The sequence below is a fragment of the Nannospalax galili genome, unplaced genomic scaffold (assembly GCF_000622305.1).
Source record: "Nannospalax galili isolate Female #2095 unplaced genomic scaffold, S.galili_v1.0 scaffold107, whole genome shotgun sequence".
In the NCBI taxonomy this organism is placed as follows: domain Eukaryota; kingdom Metazoa; phylum Chordata; class Mammalia; order Rodentia; family Spalacidae; genus Nannospalax; species Nannospalax galili.
The window spans coordinates 3,469,017-3,475,604 of record NW_008358490.1 but is presented as its reverse complement, the minus strand read 5'-3'; positions in this window follow the sequence as shown (position 1 = coordinate 3,475,604).

Here is a 6,588-nt window from a genome sequence, read left to right as displayed (position 1 = left end):
ATATATATATATAAAGTGACTAGTTTAACTGGCATCCTGCTTTAGCTTGAGACTTGCCTAAGAAACTGCTGAGTCCTTGGCAGACCTTTTCCTAGTTTAATTCTCCATCTGTTCTGGGTAGCTGTTGAGCAAGGCAAATACGTTTGATCTTGATACTTCAGATGGGCTTTTATGCACTGTTGCCAGGGAAGGCTTTTTCTGATTTTTTGACAAATTTTTGCACACTTTAATTGGTGTCTTTATCGGCAACTTAAAACACATTGAAGATATGAGCTATTGTACATATTTTTATATTCTCTTTATAAACGCATGTCTGACTGTACTTGTACAATATTGTCATGAATGGCTGTCCAATAGGCCTAGGGTTCCTGTCATGAGAGGAACAGCATATCATGAGCCCCTCAGCATCCTGGGAACTTCTTCCTGAACAAAGAATGTAAATTTGGTTAAGTCTACTCTTAGTTCATTGAATTATTTTAGCCATTTGGATTATTTATTGTATATCCTAAATACACTTGGAGCAGTGACTAGATTTCCACTAATGTGTCTTAACTGAGCCCCTCAGCTAGCAGGTTTTTTTTTTTTTAAAGATCCCTTGAAGTCCTGTAGGACACACAGTTTTTGCTATTCATCCCTCTGAGTAAGACGGTAGTGGCGTGGGTGGGGTGTGTGTTGTTTCTCCAGATCTACAATGTTCATTAAACACTTCCCGTAGCAGGATGGTGGTGGTTCTTTTATCCCTGAAGTCACCCTTCCCTGTGGCTGTCTGACTAGGAGATGTACTTGAACGTTTCTGTAAACCTTGAGATCAACTGTTTTGGAGATTTTAACCACCTCTCTGATGGGGGACCAACTCTATGGAAATTGTAAATAAGTTTTATTTATAAACCTGGCACTGTATTCAATAAACATTTCTGCAGCCTTTCATCTCTAACTGTGAACTGTGTAGCTTTGTAGCTTGCATAGTTTCCAGTCCCCCTGGCTCTGCACAAGACTTCCCTGCCCTCAAGTGGAATTGCCCCTGGATCCAGCAAGCAGCTGAGGGTGAGGGGCCAGAGAGAGTGCTTGCCCAACATGCTTGCCCTGAGTTTGGTCTCCATCACCAGATAGGATAAATTGGCATGGTGATACCTGCCTGTAAAAGCCCAGCAGATCCAGAGGCAGGAGGATCAGGGGTTCACGGTCATCCTCAACCACATAGTTTGAGGCCAACCTGATCTGTAAAACTGTAGAAACACTGGTTAACCTTAAGAGGGTTGGCACTGAGGAAAAGTGGGGTGGGGTATAGGTTTCACGCAGATCCCATTGTTGAAGCTCCCATGGTGCTGTCCCAGACTATGATTCCCAGATGGTTCCTATGGTTTTCAGAAGGATCTTACCTAGGCTCCTTCTCCCAGATAACCTCTGATTCATCACAGGCACAGGATGTAAGAGAAAAGATCACAGGATAAGCCGCTTAGGCCAGAAGAAAGCTTAAACCACACATGGGTGAGGGGTGGTATGTAAACAGCCCCTTCTGTGCACTGAAGCAGGGACCACAGGAACATGGGCACTATGGGGACAGTTGGTCACAGACTAGGGCTGGGTTCAGGTTTGAGTCTCTCTAACCTTGGGCAGGTTCCCTACCACCATGTGGCCTCACATCCCTCCTGAGTAAGATGATTGGACCAGCACCTTTCTGTGGCTCTCTAGGGTTCCAGCCAAGCTGTTCAGGTATCACTTGATGTTTAAATTTGTCCAAATCACAGCCGAAAGAGTGGAAGTTGGGGCTAGAGAGATGGCTTAGCGGTTAAGAACACTGCTCTTGCAGAGGACCCAGGTTCAATTCCCAGCACCCACATGGCAGCTAACAACCATTCTTAACTTCAGTTCCAGGGGATCCAGCGCCCTCTTCTGACCTCCTTGAGCATTGCATGACACGGGTGCACGTGAATGTATCCAGGCAATACACTCATACACATAAAAGTTTAAAAAGTTTTTAAGTGGGAGCCAAAATCTCTTAGGACTTGATGTATCTCTCTTGAAATGACAAATGGCACTTTAACATTTTCGGTGGCTTCATGTAGGGGATGGAACAGAGGTTAAGCTTGCTATTAAGACTATGATGCAATATTGGGTCAGAAAAACTGATAATTAAGTGACTTCCATTCTCCTCCCAGGATGGAAATTGGAAGCCACCACTGGGCCTGTGAGAGGTTCGGTCCAAGTGACTGTGTCATCTGGTTTAGGAAAAAAACCCCACATATTTCCGATCTAAGCTGAACTTTCATGGGCACTGGGGGGCTGGAATACCCAGTGACTCAGGATGCCTTAGAAGGAAATAAAGCTTTTTATAGCTTGGCACTCTTTCTCTGACTGCTCTTCACCCTCTGCCTGGGGGAAGTGGGAGGAGCGAGCCTACACTACACCCCAAAACTGACGCACAGTCCTTGGGACTGGCCTGGCCAGCTTCCCATTTTGTTGACAGTGTTGGGTTGAAAAAAAAGGTGGTTTCCTTCTAAGAACTATTCATGTTCTGTGTGTCAGCAACCTTTCAATTGAATGTGAATTGACACATTCAAATATTTCAAATGTCACATCTTAGAATTTTTATTTCCAGTTTTACAAAAAACCAAAATCTGAAGTCTCCTTTGATAATGCTTTAAATTTTGTTTAATAGTCTGTGTGTGCATAATGTGTGTGGGGAGTGGGTGCAGACCCCAGCACTCATATGGAAGTCAAAGGACAACTTTTTCTCCCCTTCAATTTCATGTGGGTTCCAGGACTTACCAGGCTTCCGCAGCAAGCACCTTTACCGATTGGGCCATCTTGTTGGCCCCTCCTCTGATAAGTTCTTGAGCATTTTGTTAGAATGTAGTGAAACTGACTTTGTAGAAGGTTTGCTGGTAAACTATTTTTCTCTTAGTATACCTATTAAACTGCAATGTCTTCTTAATCATTTTGTAGTAAAGGTAGATCCCCCCTCAAGACAGATGAATATTAGCATCAAGATTTAAAATAGTAGATTGTTAAAAGGAAATGGGCCAGAAGGGAGGCATGGTAGGGTACGTGCTGAGCATGCTCCAGGAGGGGCTGAGTTTGGTCCCTAGCAAGGCAAACAGTAGTAACAAAACTGAAAAGTCACTGGGCATGGTGGCACATGGCTATAATCTCAGCACACAAAGGGTAGAGACAGGAAGACCAGGAGTTGATGACTAGCTCATAGCTAGTTTAAGGCCAGCCTAAGCTACATGAGATACTATCTCAAAAAAAGGAGGCTGGAAAGATGGCTTAGTAGTTAAGGATGTGCACTGATTTTGCAGAGGACTACAATTCAGTTCTCACACCACTCCAGCTTCAGGGGACCTGTTGCCTCTGGCCTCTGTGGGTACCCATACTCACCTATGCGCGCGCACGCGCACACGCACGCGCGCACACACACACACACACACACACACACACACACACACACAGATAAACCTTTAAAAACTTTTTTAAAAGGAACTGGAGAGACAGCTCACTCATAAAAGTGTTGCTGTGCAAGCACTGAGACCTGAGTTGGGATACTAGCATCTATGTCAGGTACAGGGCTGGAGAGATGGCTCAGTGGTTAAGAGCACTGACTGCTCTTGGAGAGGACCTGGGTTCGATTCCCAGCACCCACATTGCAGCTAACAACTGTAACTTGTTCCAGGGGAATCCAACGCTCTCTTCTGTCTTCTTTGGGCATTGCATGACACAGGTGCACCTACCTACAAGCAGGCAATACACTCATACACATAAAGATAATAATTTAAAAAAAGGTCAGGTACAGCAATGCACACCTGTAACCCCAGACCAAAGAGGCAGAGACAGGTGACTTCCTGGAGCTTGCTGGCTAGCCAGCTTAGTTAAATCATTGACCTCCAGGTTCTGTGAGAGACCTTAAAAAAATAAGGTAGAGAGCCAGGCATAATGGTGCACACCTTTAATCCCAGCACTTAAGAGGCAGAGGCAGATGGATTGATTGAAGCCAGCTTGGTCATATAGTGAGCTCCAGGCCAGTTGGGACTACAGAGAGACCCTGTCTCAAAAAGAAAAAAAAAAAAGGTGGAGAGTGATTGAGGAAAACACCTGGCCTACACACATGTACGTGTACTTACATGTACATGTACACACATGCACACAAGGGACTGGTGAGATAGTTTAGTGAGTAAAAGTGCTTGCCACACAACCTGTAGAAGGAAAGAACTACTAAAAATTTTCTTCTGACCTTTCTTCTGACGTTTGGGTGGCCCATGGCACATGCGCGTGCATGCATGCACACACACACACACACACACACACACCAGCAAAAGAAAATAGTTATAAAATGATAATACCATAGTTAAAGGTACAAGATCATACATTATAAACCAAATTCCCTTCTAACAGAAGTAGCTATATCTGATGATTCTCAAGCTTTTTGGAATGTTTCCAAATGATAAGAAACTTGTAAGTAAGTAACCCTTTCTTGGCTTTCCAAAAGCATTTTTCTGATTTTAAAGGAAATGCCATTTATTACATAAAATATGTAATATCAGCTAGGCATAGCAGATCCCAGCTCTTGGGACATGAAAGCAATAGGATCAGGAGTTCAAGTCCATCATTGGCTCCATATCAAGTTTGAGGCCAGCCTGGGCTACAAGAGACCCTATCTCAAAAAAAAAAAAAAAAGTGATATCAAATCACCTACTACCTTCTTTCCAAGCTATAGTTATCACTTTGTATTTCCTTCCAGAACTTTTTCTGGCCATATGGATGCAGAGATAGTTTACAACATTGGGGGCTTCCTTGGTTGCTTTTCCTGTTGCTGTGATAAAATACCCTGATAAAAGCAACTTCAGAGAGAAAGGGCTTATTTTGGTTCACAGTTCAAAGGCACAGTCTTTCATGGTGGGGAAGTCAAGGCAGGAGTTTGAGGCAGCTGGTCACACTGTATCCACAATCAGGAAACAGAGTGATGGATAAATGTTAACGATCAGCTCACCTCCATTTTACACAGTCCAACATCCCAGCCCAGGGAAATGGTGCCGTCTGCAGTGGGTGTATCATTCCTCCTCAACATAATCAATACAACCAACCCCCACAGGCATGCCCAGGGGCCCATTTCCCAAGTGATTCTAGATTCTGTCAAGTTGACAATTCGCAGTGACCATCAGCATCTTTCTATGTACAATTATATATTTTATACATATATGTGTATATATATATACACACACATTATGGTTTTCTACTTATGTCTGTCCTTGAGATATATCCATGTATCTTATGTAGTTATTAAAATAGTTACAACTATATCTTGCCACCTTCTGATTTCAGGATATTTTGTTCCCTAGTGCTGGGGATTAGACTCAGGGATTTGCACATGCTGGGCAAGTGCTCTCCTGCTGAGATAAACCCCCATCTCCTAGTATCATACATTTTTATCACACCTCTGAAAAACCCTTTCCTCATTGGCAGCCACTCCCATCCCCATCCCCCAGCAAGTACTAACCCCCTTTCTGTCTCCATGGATATGTCCATACTGGATATATAAATGAAATCATGCATTCACAATGTTCTAGCCTCCTTTCACTTTTTATAATGGATAATTCTTAACCTACTTAAGTTCTTTGATTTTTAGGAGCTGGCTGTATTAATTTGGTTTAGTTTGGTTAACCAGTACCCTAATAAAGGCCATTTGGCATACTCCATTTCCACTGAACCTCACTTTGTTATGGACTCAGCTCGCTCTTGGGTCCCACTCATTGGTCCTGCTGTTAGTCTGTGGGGCTCACTCTGGACATCTGATCCTGCTTCCACAGGGATAGTGGCTTGCATTATCCCTCAATGTTTTTTGCCTTTATTTATTTTTTGGTCTTTTTGAGACAGGATCTCCCTGTAGCCCCAGCTGTCCTGAAACTCACTATGTAGACCAGGCTGGCCTTGAACTCACAGAGATCAGCCTGCCTCTGCCTCCCAAGTGCTGGGATTAAAGACATGCGCCACCACACCCGGCTCTTACCTTTATTTTTTTTTGAGTGTGCATGGGTACATGGCTTGGTGCACATGCAAGGATCAGAGGAAGACCTTCAGGAGACTGTTCTGCACTTCTACCATGTAGGTTCTGAGGGTTGAACTCAGGTTGTCAGAGTTGGAGATGAGCACCCTACTCAACTGAGCCATCTCACCACTCTGCCCTTTTTTTCTTCCATTCTGAGAGGAACTGAGATGCAGTATCATCAATCCCAGGTTCTGTATTCAAACAGATACATTTGAATCCTTCCCCAGTGGTATGACTTTTGATATGTGTTGTGTCTGAGTTCCAGTGTGCCCATCAGAGAAGTGGGAACACATGTTCCTCACAAGGTGACTATGAGAGTAATGAGATGGTGGAATCTTTGTAGCACACCAGCCAGCACATGGAAGGTACTTGAAAACATGCTTATGCCACACAGTATGAACTCATTATCATAGAAGAAAGGCCACAGTGTTACATGCCAGCTGCTTTAGTTTAATCCAGTTTATGTTGGTTCTTGGGAATTGCCATTCCTTTTGTTAAAAGTTCACACATCCAGTAAGGCATTCACCTCTCATCCTCTAGGAAAT